The sequence below is a fragment of the Electrophorus electricus genome, chromosome 12 (genome assembly GCF_041902795.1).
Source record: "Electrophorus electricus isolate QZ-2024a chromosome 12, ASM4190279v1, whole genome shotgun sequence".
Lineage (NCBI taxonomy): Eukaryota > Metazoa > Chordata > Actinopteri > Gymnotiformes > Gymnotidae > Electrophorus > Electrophorus electricus.
Genome location: NC_137508.1, coordinates 15,293,396 through 15,309,597, shown reverse-complemented (window position 1 = coordinate 15,309,597; position 16,202 = coordinate 15,293,396). Strand labels below are relative to the sequence as shown.

The 16,202-nt window shown below is 38.8% G+C and overlaps 1 protein-coding gene across 1 annotated transcript in view; it reads right to left on the bottom strand.

The window, feature by feature from the left end:
- Positions 1 to 16,202, bottom strand: part of plpp4 (phospholipid phosphatase 4) — a 61,259-nt gene that overhangs the window by 44,501 nt on the left and 556 nt on the right. The gene's annotated exons all lie outside the window — the stretch shown is intronic.

Here is a 16,202-nt window from a genome sequence, read left to right as displayed (position 1 = left end):
ATATATATATATATATATATATATATATATATATATATATATATATATACACACACACACACACACACACACACACACACACACACATACATACATATACACACACACACAGTAATCCTGTTTGTTATCCCTAGCTCTGAGAAACATACCACATCATGAACAGGTTTTTTTATTATATTTTATTATACTACACATTGTCGGTACTTTCATGAAGCCTGTATACTAACATCACCTGCTTACAGCATTTTAGATACCTCCAGACACTGAATTACCAAGTAAACCTTGGCCTCTGCTAGCATTTAATGGAACAGGTGGAATATTTTTCTCCGCAGCCAAGCTCAGACCATGGCACAGAGGACACGGGGGCTACCCCAGAGGACCTGTGTCATTACTTGATTGAAGTACCTCATCACATCCCCTCAGGTTCATCACCTTCATTAGCCAATAATTCTAATGTCTACTCACCTCAGTTCTCAGCCTGTGTAACAAAAAATAGAAAAAGAGGTGGAGGGCAGGTGGTGTTTGGGGGTGTGTTTGAGCGAGTGTGTGCACATGTGTGAGAAAGCACGAGAGTATCAAAGAAACTCCTCACACTATACTTTGCTCCCATTGACCTCATTATAATCTACACAGTTTGCTCAAACCCCGCAGTCACTTCAGGCCTGATTGCAGCTCCGCGGTTGGCTACGTGTGAATCATGCTCCAGTGGTGCAGGAAAAGCATGGCTCCCGGGCCCCCGATTCTCTGCCAGCACTCAGAGAGCTCGCAACCACTTCCTTGACTACACTCTGCACTAGTGCCACTCTAGCCATTGCTGTGACTTCAGCTGTCATGCAATAGCAGCAGCCTGTCACTGAACAGCTTGGTCTTCCTTCAAAAAGAGATATAAAACCTAGATTCATGGCTTTTTTTTAATAGACAACCTTCGTTTCAGCTAAGAGCTCCTTACCCAGCTTTCATTCTTATTCAGATCTCACTTGCACCAGGTGATATTTCATAATACCTTTACAATGCATGACATTTGCCATTAAAACCCTAACTAGCGGTATTACAATTACACCAGGACCACTGCAATCTATTGCCCTTGTAGCAAATTATTCTGTAAATGCACTAGAGTTAAAGCAACAAAAGGAAGCAGAATTTCATATATACAGACACAGATCAGCTTGCGGACCTGTCTGAAATGTTTTTTTCTGAACAACTTGTGTGTACTACACTACATGTTTTTTTTCTGAATGTTTTTTTTTTATTTTATTAAAGCTCTATCTGTGTATAAATATATAAGGAGTGTACAGTTCCACTGTGTGTATACAGTATAAATAAATGCTTGTTTGTGTGTGCGGTATGTGTTACACACACATATAGATATACATGCATATATATACTGTGATTTATATATCTAAAGAAGACTCCAAGGAGTAACTGCAGTGTACTATAGTAACAAATGTAGAGGTAGTCAGAATGGCAGAGTAGGAGTAGGTTAGTAGAGGAAAAGTTGTAGTCAAGTCCCCAAGCTTTCTAGAGAAACAAGACATATGTATATGTAAGTAAATGTGTGTGTACATACATGGTACACACAAACACACACACACACACACACGCGCACACACAAAGATAAGCAAGCAATAGCAAATCAGCTAGAGCTAATGATTGTAGATAAGATGCAGAAACACATGCGACTGAAAGAGGAAACAAAAAGTCAAAGGCTGAAACCAAGATTGTCCCAGTGGTTATTAGAGCACATGGGTCTATGACTCCTGATCTGAAAGAGGCTTAAATAGATTCCAGGAATGACACCATCAATTTAATTCCAGAAGCAAATGACCTCTTTTTTTTCTTTTTTTTTTAAAAAATCTAAATAAACACTGGAGATCTCACATGAATGTCTTAGCCCAGAAGGGTCAAATGTATGTCCAGAGGGGTCAATCATCTGTCCTGGAGGGCCATAACACTGCTATTTAATGTTTTTTCCTCAACCAAGCACAACCAACTGAATTCATGGAGAGCAAGATAATTAGCCAATGAGTCAACTGAAGTATGTTTGAATAGAAAAACCACTTCACAGTAGTGTGCAATGGTCCCCTGGGAACAGATTTCCAATGACAAACTCTCTGCATTACCCACTTCTCCAGCCTTGCAGCCATTACTGAAAATAACCATTTTCCGATTAGGGCTGGCTTGAGAAATAGACAATGAGTACTCCTCTACCCTGACATTCTGCCATTCCCTACACCTCTCATGAACCCCGGTGTGAGGGAGTCCTCAGGCTGTCCCCCACCACGGAAAGAGGCTCAGCCTAGGAGGAGAGGAAGATTTCCCAGCCTTGGCCATCAAACGCTTGGAGCGGCACACACATCCAATGACATTTAAATACTGTTGGCATTCTCATTATTGCTCTCAATAAATGTCACAGGTGACAGCACATGGCTGCGTTTGTGTGACAGTACTGTGTCTGTCCAAAGGCGATTTATCCCAGCTCCAAATGCATATGGTTCAGTGAAGATCAAAACAGACAAGATGAGTGATGTATACTTTTTGAAAGGAATAAAGACACACATCAGCTTCACATATTAACAAGTAACTCTTGGTGCACCCAACAGTTATATATTGAATATATAACATATACTGAAACACTGATAAAGGATCTCTTATCAATATGCAGAAAATTACTTAATTATGGTTTAATTTGAATTGGACATAGAATTGAAACTGAGAATGACTAATATATTAATCAAATAGAAATCAGACACAAGCTGCAGAGGTCATGAAATGAATGAGCATTTCAAGTGGTTATTTAGCAGATGACTATTCTATCATGTGTCACTGAACGCTCGCCTCCCGCGAGGCACGTGGTTTGGCCAGCCACATGCAGTGGGAGGACTTTTGTTTGTGGCCACGCCTGCACACACCTGTACTTCGTTTTGTCTGTGTGTATTTAAACTCACGTCAGGGTGTGCAGCGTTGTTGGTCATTGTAGACGTAATGTCTGAATGTAACATGTTTGTGTTAGATGTATTCTTGTGTATCGTGTTTGTTTAAATGTCAAATTGTTTCATGTTCATGTTTATTATTTGTAATACGTGAGAGTGCCGCTGTCATTTATGTAATAAATGTTCATCCCTGTCGAGGAAGTCTGCGCGTCATGCTCTATGCCCTGTGGCACTCAGGCCGACACGCGTTACATCATGTGTTGTCACTTCCCAAAAAACCTTATATACAAGCTATTTAGGCTTTAAGCAACTACAGTCATGCATGGTCTCCTATATATTTCAGGTTAAATCACACCAGACAGGAATAAGCAGATCAAACTGAATTTCATCTCGCCACACAAATCCAGCATTTTGCAACAGTTTCATGAACAAATTCATGAATTCCAACTTGGTGCCCTTGACTTGGTACACTTGGCTTGGCACACCTGACGTGAGTTCTCTATGACCTCATCTCTGCTCAACTCGGCTTCCTCGACATACATTTTCCACTTTATAATGAAATGTTACAAGACAGTGCAGACAGAAGTCTAACAAGACATTTTTCTATGTCATATCTTGTCTGACATCCCAGGCGCTGCAATATCACCTGCATACACAAAACCACGGCTAGGGAATCAATGTTCCTTATTGAGCATTGTCAGTCAATTTCTTTCCAGCAATCCAAGGCCAGACAGGGCATGACTGAAAAGTGAGGCAGGGTTTCAAGCAATGTTTGTATGTTCAACAAATGCCTCCCTAGTGCAGTAGGACAATGGGTAGGGTGGGGTAGGGTGGGGTAGGGTGTAACACAGCTACTACATGAGCAAAGCCTGATAGATCAAGCTTTTGACATGACCAGTTAATAAACAGTTTTTAAAAATTGTTAATAATGTCACCTTAAACAATGGCTTAAATTATTACTTTATTATCCATCCTCATTAACACATTTAGTTTGGGCAGTCACAAAAATGATTATAACCAACCACTATGCCTGTGCTTAGTTTCAAAGTAAACGTTTTCAGTTGATGTGGACATGATGTTGTGGACATATGTAAATGATGTTGTGCTGGGACAATGTTTGTGATCTGAGAAATAAAATGGGCTCTGCTTTAGTAAAGGTACCTGAAAAAGAGCAAGGAGGCTGGTCCAGTGCACTCTCTCTCTCCCTCTCTGCCTCTTAGCTCACCTCATCTATTATTATTATTGTCTGTAAACACTCCGGCTGGAGACATACAAGGGCCTTGGTAACGGAGAGGTATGGAGCAATAACTCACCCTTTGGCTCGTTCTTTCTTTTTTCCACTCTCCCTCTCTACCTATCTCTTTGCTCAAGAACCAGCAAGGCCATCATAAGAAGGAACAGTGAGAGACAATATTGGCAATGCTGGGTCCTGCTATTTAAAAATTGAAATTTTTGAAGTTTTCAAGTGTCTGCACCGTTTATGCAAAACTGGAAATAACTGGCATTGTTCACTGGCAAACCAGGAGAAACTCCTTTGAGACAGACCAAGCAATGTGGCAGAGATGGAAAAAGAGAAAGACTGAAACAGTAAGTTCACCTCTTGCATGCTTTGAGAGACCCTCTCAGCTTAGCACTTGTGCTAGGTGGTCTGAGTGAGAGCTGGTGTCTTGCAACAGCCCACTCCATTCACAGGTCACATTATAATTCAGGCCCTGACAGACCACCACAGCAATGACAGCACCCTCAGGTCTTAGTGAGCCATAATTCTGCACCCCAACTGTAAATGCAGCTATGTCCTTCAATATGAAGAATCAATTCAGGCTCTACACAGGGAGCTGTACATTCTATAATGTACAGTTGCAATAATTATTACATTAAGTATTACACTAGAAAATATGAACTATACTTAATAAATATAGGCAGATACATGCTAAATATACCCAGAAACAACACTCATCACTTCTTTTGTTAGAAAGACCTACCTTGTACATTCGCTCACTTGCCATTTCATATAGATGCATTTTATAAAATAAACTGATTGTATACCTAACTGGAATTTCATAAATGATGACGGTATACCATACACCCATACACAGCTCAACACCATTAAACATGTTTCACATGTGGGAAGAGGTTTTGACACTTGCATGCAGTGTTTTGTTTTATCCTAACATCACATTACCAATGTTGAACTTGAACATATTTTAAGCTCTCATTGTTTCCTCAATAGTAACATCCCATGACCACTATTTTTCAATTTGTTATGCTTACTCTTGTTCAGTTTGGGTAGACTCATAGACAAACATTTGGTGGCCTATTAAATGATGGAGGTTCAGGTCTTTAGAAATCTTTTTTTATCCCGTTTTATTTTCTTGCCATTTTATTGTCTTTATTGTCAGCGCCTGACTGTGACGCTTAATCAACACCTTTTAAATGATGACGGTATACCAAACACCCATACACAGCTCAACACCACTAGACATGCTTCAAATGTGGGAAGAGAATTTGATACTGGCATGCAGTGTTTTGTTTTATCCTAATATTATATTACCAAATGTTGAACTTGAACATATTTTAAGCTCTCATGGTTTCCTCAATAGTAACATCCCATGACCACTATTTTTCAATTTGTTATGCTTACTCTTGTTCAGTTTGGGTAGACTCATAGACAAACATTTGGTGGCCTATTAAATGATGGAGCTTCAGGTCTTTAGAAATCTTTTTTTATCCCGTTTTATTTTCTTGCCATTTTATTGTCTTTATTGTCAGCGCCTGACTGTGACGCTTAATCAACACCTTTTAAATGATGACGGTATACCATACACCCATACACAGCTCAACACCATTAAACATGCTTCACATGTGGGAAGAGGATTTGACACTGGCATGCAGTGTTTTGTTTTATCCTAATATTATATTACCAAATGTTGAATTTGAACATATTTTAAGCTCTCATGGTTTCCTCAATAGTAACATCCCATGACCACTATTTTTCAGTTTGTTATGCTTACTCTTGTTCAGTTTGGGTAGACTCATAGACAAACATTTGGTGAACTATTAAATGATGCAGGTTCAGGTCTTTAGAAATCTTTTTATATCCCATTTTATTTTCTTGCCATTTTATTGTCTTTTCTTGCCCACTTGTCTTCTGAGGTGACCTGAAATCTTTTGATCTGGCCCTATTGCATTCAGACAGAATTCTGATATATAGTGTATAACACCTCACTACATTCACTCTCTTCTGAAAATCATAGCTCATTATCCTAGTAGTTCATTTCTTCATCAATGATCAAGAAATACATAGCAAAGCAAAATATGTGTGGCAAATTAACATTCCTGAGAAAAGCACAACTTTGAATTTAGTGCCACATTGGTCTCATTTATAGTACAAAAGGTGGGTGTCTATGGAGACAGCTAATTACAGAATTTCTGCTGTGTACTCCACATACATGCATACCAGAAAACAAGCAATAATTACATGCTTACACTGAGAAATGCCAAGAAATAAGACTGCTTTATTTAAGATACTGGCATTGTATTCCCGTACTGAAGCAAAAGTTAAATATGTACCTTCAAGACTTGCTTACCCGATAATCAGTTTCATTAAGTAGACTGTCAGTAGCACTGGAGGCTGAGGGTACAGCTAATAGGAATAATTTGGCCTAGCTTCTGTCAAGCTTCAACTTTCATATAACAACACTTCATATAAGCATTCCAGAAAACAAGCAATAATTACAGGAATACACTAATAAAGACCAATAAATGCCACTTTATTAAAACTATTGGCATTTTTACTACTGTGCTGAGGCAAAAGTTCAATGTGTACTTTCCAGATTTGCTTACCCACTCACTTTCACTAAGCATATTATCAACTTTGTCTTGGCATTAGTTCATTGTTTAAACTATATTACTGTCAAGAAATAACCGTCCTTGACCTCTAAAATTAAAAGAAAAATGAAGCTGTCATGTGGTTAAGTGTGAAGCAGTTCCAACGACGTGAAAGCCATTTTATATAGTTTTTATATGTTATGAGTAAATTAGCAAAACAGAAAAGAAAAAAGACAAAATGTCAATTAAAAAATTATTCTGACAGACTGAATTAATGTGTTTACCTGCATGGTACTGAGTTATACAGATCAAAGCTTAACCATAGTGGTTGCAGTGATTTAGAGCCTTCACCGAATACATGTTCCATCCAATAAACACAACGTTGAATCACATATGCAGTACTCAACACAGAGATTACAGAGAGTACCTCAACAGATTCACAGATGCACATGACAGTCGTGACAATGTCACAAGGAACCATAATTTCTGTAGCTGGGCTTCAACCCAGCTACAGAAGAGAGAGAGAGAGAGAGAGAGAGAGAGAGAGAGAGAGAGAGAGAGAGAGAGAGAGAGAGAGAGAGAGAGAGCTCAAATGTAAGAACAGAGTATTCAGACTTCTTGGCACAAAGACCACCAGCCCTATTTGACTTCCCACTTGAACCTCTTTGCTACTATTTTCATGCTTCTGTAATTGGCCTCCCATATCTGTAATTGGCCTCCCATATCTATCATTAAACCTTCCATTTCTGTGAGGCTGTAGAGGTTTTATCCCATGTTTAATCATCAAACCTCCCATTTCTTTGAGGCTGTAGAGACTTTAACCAGTCTTTAATCATCAACCCCCCCCCCCCCCCCCCCCCCCCGATTTCTATGAGGTTATAGAGATTTTAACCATGAAACTTCCACTTTTACCTTGATCTTTCACATTTCAGTCCTCAGTGCAAGAGGGCAATTTTAACATCAGTGAAAGTGAATTACTACATCCATAAAATGGACTTGGGTTGCATCTTTTACAGAACCAAGTCAAAATGTGGCCATCATCTAAAGAAACGTGAAGTGATTGTCTGCACTCTTTAAAAATTCTGAGACTGGGAGAAACATGGATTGAAAATAAAAGGGTGGCTCTTTCCCATTTTGTTTTTTAACCATTCCTCTCTTACTAAAATAGCTTGCTGATAGGACTCTTTTATGCTTTGTTAGCTTGATGATTTATACCCTGAGGAACAGGATGATTCTCATGAGGGCCTGTTCATGGTCTAGAGGCTCACTGGACTGTGTCAAGATATGGCTTTGTGTGTACATATACTGAACAGTAGTACATCAAACATATTTACACAAAATCACAGCATTTCTAAAATATATCATCTCAAAAAATGGAAAGAAAATTTTGCTTTATTTGATGTCATGCAATGGTACCATCTTTACCTTAAATTCAGCACCTGACGTTGATGGTCAAAGTGATACCACTTTGTGATGCTCCAGTGATATCAAAAGCATTCTTTAAACAGCCATGGTTCACTGCTTCAATGTCATAACCATGGTCATGGCACTGGGGGTTCCATTGTACTGAAGGTTCCATTATACTGGAAGAGCCTATCAATGGAGGATATGCTATTCAAGAGGGTCAGGCTGCCAGCCTGTTTTCTGTGTTTTCTTGTTTCTTCTTCAAGAACTCGCAAGAAAATCAACCAGCTTTGCTACTGTTCATACAAGTACAAACAGTTTGTGAGGTTTTAATCTGGAATCCATTGCTGGGACCGAGTTCAATGCAGCTCGCTATCCGCAGCAGGTTCATCAGAGGAAAACTGAGTTGGAACGATGGTAGTGTTCCTCTTGCCTCACCCATGCTGAAGTTATTTATTGGCCAATCAGAAATGTGTAAGCAGTTCAGCTGCAATGAGACCGCTTTTTTCCCAATGGGAGGAGCAGCTGTGTGCCAGTGAATGGTCTCCTCTCAGTGAGAAACTGTTGTTCCAGACTTTGTATGTTTGGAATAAGCCACTACTTAGCTCTCACTCTCACAAACAGCAAGAGTTTAGGCACATAGCAATAGCAATGGAAACTAGATATGAGGATACATTAAAAGGCAAAGTGTGAGAATCACAGTACTAAGAAATGCTATCTCACTCTTAAATACCCAAGCTATCAACTTTTTTCTTATGTTTTCATATGAACACCAAGCAGAGTGTATTCTGGATAGACTTAAAAATAACAGAAGAAAAAAAGCCTTTTTTAATATTAACATCATACTTTATGAAGCATTCGACAGCTGAACCTGTATGTGGTTGAAATGAAATGTGTGGATGGCATGTATAATGAAGCTCTCACTATCATCATCAATGTCTGGACCTCCAGAGTTGTAAACCACGCTGAATGTATTAGTTATGCATAAACTATATTTCAGTTCAAGCATGATTTTAATCCTCTTTCTCCTTGTCAAGACATTCTGTTTCTAATTCACCTGTTTCAGGCATTGTTGAGTAATCAATAGTCTTGACCGAGGGGATTCTGAAGAGAACATGTACCTAAAAAAGACCAGCATAACACCTTATAAGTTTTTATTACAACACTGCCGTAACACACATCAGCACTTAGGCATTCTTCATATTTATTCTGGCACCCAAATGCAACCAATAAGTGCAGTATAGAGATAAAGCCTTGCCCATCTTACATTAACAACATTCTGTATTAGTACTGTAGGAAGATTAGTGACAGAGTAAGATGTTTGTATATGTTTGTGTGTGTGTGTGTGTGTGTGTGTGTGTGTGGTGGGGGGGGAGTGAATCTAGTTAGCTAAAGTGATTTGGATATGATGCATACATAAATTTTATGTCTGTGCTCAGTTCTTATGTGTTCACCACACTAAAAAACAGATCTTCTCAAAGGACAGGAGCGAGGGGAGTTCAAACAGTGCACATCCGAAGGAGCGCCTCACCTCTGCATATGCACACCAGGAGGAGTGCATCACCTCTGCATGTGCACATCAGGAGGAGCACATCATCTCTGCAAGCAAGAATAGGGATGATTCCATGCCATTTCTATTAATGTTCATGCAGGAGTTTTCACAAGACGCAGCAAACCCGCATTCTCACTTATAGCCGAAGTGGAGTAGAGGCATTTGCATTATTCAGAGCATCAGTAAGACAAAGCACAGTGAACCCCATGTCAGAGGACTAAATTCCATCTGCTTCAAAGGTGTACTTACTGTACTTACTGTTCTCCTAGACTTAAGTACACAGTTGTAGGTCTACAATCTAATATCATATAGTATCATAACAGCACCCAATCAACTTTCAGTTCAGTCACTCCCCATGGTTGGTCTCAATTGAATATTACCAACTCATGTAGATCATTAACTCATCATCTTGATTGCCTATGTATATACTATATATAAATATAATTATTCAAAATCTCCCTCAAAAATGAAGTGATCATCTAACTATTCTAAATCATTCCCACCTGAGAGTTGTTTTATTTTTAAATAATAATGTATTCTTCCAGAAACATGGCACACATATTTGTTCAAAAACTATTGGCAGCCCCTAAAAAACATTTAAAATTTAAACAAAAATTCAAAATCTTGGAGTAAAAGCCTCCTATTGCTGCTAGTCTCCATTATTGTCTATTGTCATTATTTACCATTTCTGTTTCTTGGGCTATATATATGAAGTTACATACTATCATTTTGTAGACATCCATGTTGATGTGTGGATGATGTGGACCTAAGAACTGGTTATATAAAAACATACTAGTCAGTTAACATTTCCATTAAGTACAATCAGGGTGATAATAAAAAAGTCTGAAAACCATAGAACAGCAAACTCACTGCAACTAAGCTGTCTGAACAATGGTTTTGTAGATACACAGGCCATAGGAAATCAATCATATTGACTGAGTTTGGTCAATTAAAAAAAAGAGTGCACACAAAAAATTGTTTGCAAATTATTGTAGTTATACAAGATCTTTAATAATAAGCACAGGAATTAAGTACAAACATTTCGATCACTAACAATAGTTAGAGATTTGCCAGGAAGAGGATGCATAAGCATATTGCCTCTATGTGCAATAAGGAGGATGGTAGGAGAGGCAAGGAGGACCTTAAAGATCCCAGTTTCAGATGTGTATAGTTTAAATGCATTCTGGGGTTTTCAACACCACTTTCATGAGCACTTTTGGAAGAGGTCTACAAAAGAAGCCTTTCCTAAGTGCAGTAAACCTGAACTTTGCTAAATGTCACTGGAATGACAAATGGAATCATGTAATGTAATTAGATGAGGCAAACAACGAACTTTTCAGTCATGCAAGCCATCACATTTGGTGAAAAAATGGTGACTACAAAGAAAAGATCCTGATTTTCCACTGTCAAATACAGTGGAGGATCTCTGATGCTTTGGGGCTGTTTTGCAGCTTAAGGTCCAGGGACTCTTGTGAAAATCAATAGCATAATAAATTCCACGAAATACCAAGAGATTTAAGCCCAAATTCTGCCTGCCTCTGCTAGAAGGCTGAAACTTGGCTCTGGGAGAGGACTTTCAAAAAAGATAATGACCCCAAACACATCAGAATCCACTGAGAAATGGTTTGAGTAACACAAAACCAAAGTTCTGCAATGGCTTAATTTTCCAGAAAACACTTTGGTAAAACCTGCATGATGTATTGAGGACTTCTTTCCACAAATGAAGACTCAATAATATCAATGTTTAACATGCAAATATACATTTTTCTAAAGGCCATTTATTCCGGAGTTGAGGACTGTGTGTGATGCACACACCCACACACACACACACACACACACACACACACACTCATTCTTTCTCTCTGTGTGTGTGAGTAAAATTAAATTTGATAATAAAAATTATTGTCATCTTTGGTGTTTTTGTGTTCCCTGTTATTTCTAATCTACTCTCAGCATCACATTTTGGACTGCTGTACTGCTTATCAGATTTGTTGGAGACTCTTGCTGGGTACATGGGGCTCTAGTTTTTGGATCACTAGTTTGGCTGTCAGCACAAATTGCTGCTATAGGCCAGGATATCCAATCTCATTTGTCACATGCAATAACTTCACTTTACACTTTATCATCTTGGTTCTGAGAATGACTGCACACTGCACCAGCTGAAAGTTGAGCACAGTGGTTTTTGAGCATTCTGCTGTCCCATTCAAAAACAGCTAAAGTGGGTTAGCAGTCTGCTTCCATCACACTGCACTTCAAACTACTGGCCTTTATCCCTTCTGTATTGTGCAATTAGTAATTACAATCATTTGGACGTTCTCCTCCTTCAGCAGAATAACCCCCCCCCCGACCATTTCTGCCTTCTGTATCTTGAAACTTTATCTATACTTGTTACTTCTCCATGCAGTTGCTCAATTTCTTCCTGAAGGACATTGGTATCTTCACAGTGAAATACAATTGCATGAATTCTGCACAATGTGGGTGCACAACAGGAATGGAGTGGGTCTGAGATGTTTCCATTGATCAACATGTTTTACAGGTCTGAGGACATGAATGAAATGAATGGCATCTAAACAGGACAGGAACAGTTATTTTCAAAATGTCTTGCGCAACAGGTGGACTGCCCAGTTAAAATTTCAATGGATACAGCAATTTGAAAGAGACAGAAACTCTTTAATCAGATTCTTTTGAATGAATTATTTCCATCCAACACAAACCTTCAGTCCTGCTGTCATGCTTACCATCAGCATGTCATGTTTCATCAGTGTCACTGTTCATTTTCGTTTCCTCAGTGTCTTCCACCGGTATAACGTGTTGCATGTGAATTTCTCCTAATCGGCTCCTACACATTTGAACTAGATCGCAATCTCAGAACACAATTAACGTAATCCTTTCAGTCACCATGACAATTATATAATAATAATTGTAGATGGCATGAAAGGAGTGATTAAACACTTGCATTTCTGAGGACTTTATTCACATAACAGAGTCTTTATTTCTGTTCTCCAGTCTTCTACCGTCACCCCCCAATAGGAGCAACAGTAGATGGAGATGAAACAGTCCAAACCTCATTATCTTCCCTGTGTGTGTCTGAAACAAAACATTGCGCATGATTTATAACCTTCCCCATTTGTTCTTCTCTCTTTTGCTTTGTATTTAAATGTCATACCTCAGATTTTGTTTGAATTAAGCCTCCATCGCTCTCCAGGGCTCTGCTTCAATGCCGTTTTCTCCACCACCCGTTCCCCATAAACAAGACATTCTCAGAGCGACAAATTTACCGCAGCCTTTTACAGCCAGTGATGTCCTCAGAATGTTTGGCACCCAATAAAATAGGTACCTCATGGTGTGGGCAGAAACAGAGGGTGTGCAAAAATGGCAAATAAATGCCTCAAGAGCATATGTGAGCGTTTCTATGAAGCAAGGGTGCAAGGAGCAACTAAAAGTGGCCTAGTCTGACTTCGGATTTTACAGTATCCAAATAACAGGTTCTTGAGAGGCTTCCGGAAAACATTCATTTTAAACAAGCCTAGACAGGATATTAGACAAAAAAGAGGCATCCTTTTCCCCATTTTCTCATTAACGTTTCAACAACAATAGCAACAATAAAAATACTGGAAATGTATTTCCTTAATTACATATTTTAGGGGTACAGTATCCTGGGGATTTTTTTTTTCTTTTTAAAATGTATTTATATATTTCTTTTTTGAAGAATGGAGCCATATTTTTACATAAAGTTTATGTTTGAGGATGACAGAGTCAAACTGCATTGTGTTTACCAAGTTGTATTTTAATATGAGGGCAAAAGAGAATGATGACACTTTAATGTCAAATGTATGAAAATGAGCTGTAGAGATAATTGTTTCATTTATTTGAGGTTCCTGTAGTATTTGCAAGTGTCTGATTGAAAATGTTAAACCAAGTTAAGGGAACACTGATATTTGCTATAAATTCATGTTAAATACAGAATGGATATAATCAGGAATAGTATTCTCCCACCTTATTCAACCCACACACTCTTCCAAACATTATGGGAAGGTTTTAAACACCACTGAACATTAGAAGTAGCTATTTGGTGCTCATACATTAAATCCTTGCTACTGTAACTTAGCCTCTACTCACAAAAGATGAAGTGAAAAAAGGTGAAAATCTATCTGTTTTACCCTTTAGTCTCATAGAATTCAACATTCACACAATGTGTTGGCTTCTTAAAGAACGTCCAATCAGTATTATGCAGGAATGAAATGTTGCAACATTTGTACATGCTCACAATTGAATATAATCATAAGATGGTGAAGGCATCTGGAAATGGTAACATGAATAACAAACTTAGAAATCCACATCAAATCATCCCTGCAGTACAGTGACAAATGAAAGCCAAGTTATCCAGTAGCATGTCAAAGATAAGATGTCCCAAATGCTTTTTTTTTAATCATTTTAGTTACTTTTTTGGGGGAGGGGGGGGTGTGAATTTTGGATGAATACACAAGAATATTAGTGCATTCTCCAGTCACTGTGCTATACACAGGCAATGTGACAGATCACTTAATGTGCATGAAGAGCTTTTGAAATTAGTGATGCTGCACAAAATGACAATGGCACATTACTTTAGGGAGGGTGTGACAAAGATCCATCAGAGACACATCTCAGAGATCCATCCAGATCCATCAGAGACACATCTCAATTTTACAGCCCCGTCAAGTATTTAAGTCGCCTTGTATTACAGTGAAATACAAGTGCACACTATATGCACAAAATATCTCAACTACCTTTCTACAAACCACTGCAATTACAACTGCAACAACAGTGCAATGTATAATTATACAATTCTATGAATGAACAGTATGCCAACAGACGTTTGGTTATTTCATGTTAATTTCCCTATTAACAATAAAGGCTTGGGGAAAAAATATAACAATTCGTTTTTCTTGCTTTCAGTCCACGGTCATCAAGATGCTTTTCTCTGTAGTTAAAATGTGATTATGGTGTTAATAGCCCGACTGAGGAACAGGCAACCCTTGTCAGTTGGCGGTACTAAGGCACTTCGGTTGGGAAATGATTACCATTCCATCGACAGATTCCATCCGATCCACAACTTTAAAAAGATAGGAATCTAACTCGGGCTTGTGTTTGCTCAGCAAATGACCCCTGACACCTCTGCCTTCGCGTAATCTGCTCTTACTTTCATCAAAGCGAACACGGGAGATGGTTAACTAACAGACCCACGCGTCAACCTTCCCCGCGGAGCCGAGCGATCCAACAAACGGAGGTTAAAACTACGGGCTCAGCTGCTCGCCTGTGCGCTTCCGTTCGCTACGTGACACGTTTTCCTGCCTCTGAGCGGCATCCAGCACTGTGCCTCCATCTCCCGTCGTTGCGATCAGCATTCAGGAGTGGTCGCTCCTTGGCACACGCTGCCTCCAGGGCCATCATGTCTGGGCAGAGTGACGGAGGACACCTACACCGAGCAGATGTTGCTTTTACTGCATGCAGAGGTCATCGGGGAGGCAAACGACAGCAACCATAAGGAGCTGTGTGAACTGCATGTGGCTGCACCCTTAAGACATCCGTTACTCTGTGTGTGGGAATTCCTCATTGGAAGACGTTTTTAGATTTTTTGTTAGATTCGGATTAGATTGTAGATTCTTCTTTTATATACAGAGCAAGACGTAGACAGAGAGAGTTATTGCTTACATCTTTAATCTCCCATCTTCTACTCCAATTATATGAAAATTGTTTGAAGCCAAAATAGCTGTGCATTAAGTCACCTTACTGAGGGCATTTTTCCATTCCAGATCTTTCATAGAGTGAAAAAAAAACAAAACTTAATATATTACCAGAGAATGAGACAAAATATTCAATATAGCCTAATTGAACAATCAAGATGTCAGCCCATGTAAGACTGTAACACTTAGCCCAAGGACAAAGATTAATGGCAGACTACTGCAAACTTCTATTTTTAACGCTAGCTCCTGATTTGTGGTCAATGGGACATCAATAATTAATGTAACTTCAGTTCACAGCTCCTTGCCTGCCATTCTAACGTCAATTATATATTATATTAAACACACACACAAACACACACACCACATAGTCTCATAGGACAGAAATATTTGAAAAAACGCTCAGTTCAAATCATGGAGCTATAATAGGGCTAAAACAACCTGTTGGCACAAACTACTGTAGGGCTTAAGTCACGTCGGGGATGATGCAATTCTTTCAAACCTAAGACTGTAACCACGAAAGGACAACGTGCAATCCAAATACATGATCTTGCGGCCACTCTCTTTTTGTGTCGCAAACAACATGGACTTCAGACTTTTAAAAATATCTTATAAAGACGCTGTCCATCTTAGATCATATTATAATTCAAATAATCGCAGATGAAATCTTCAAACGTTATCTACATGTCACACTGATGTTGTGATCTAATGAACTGCTTTAGAAACCTTTAACTCGTAGAATTTCGCAATGTCTTTATTAGTAAAACA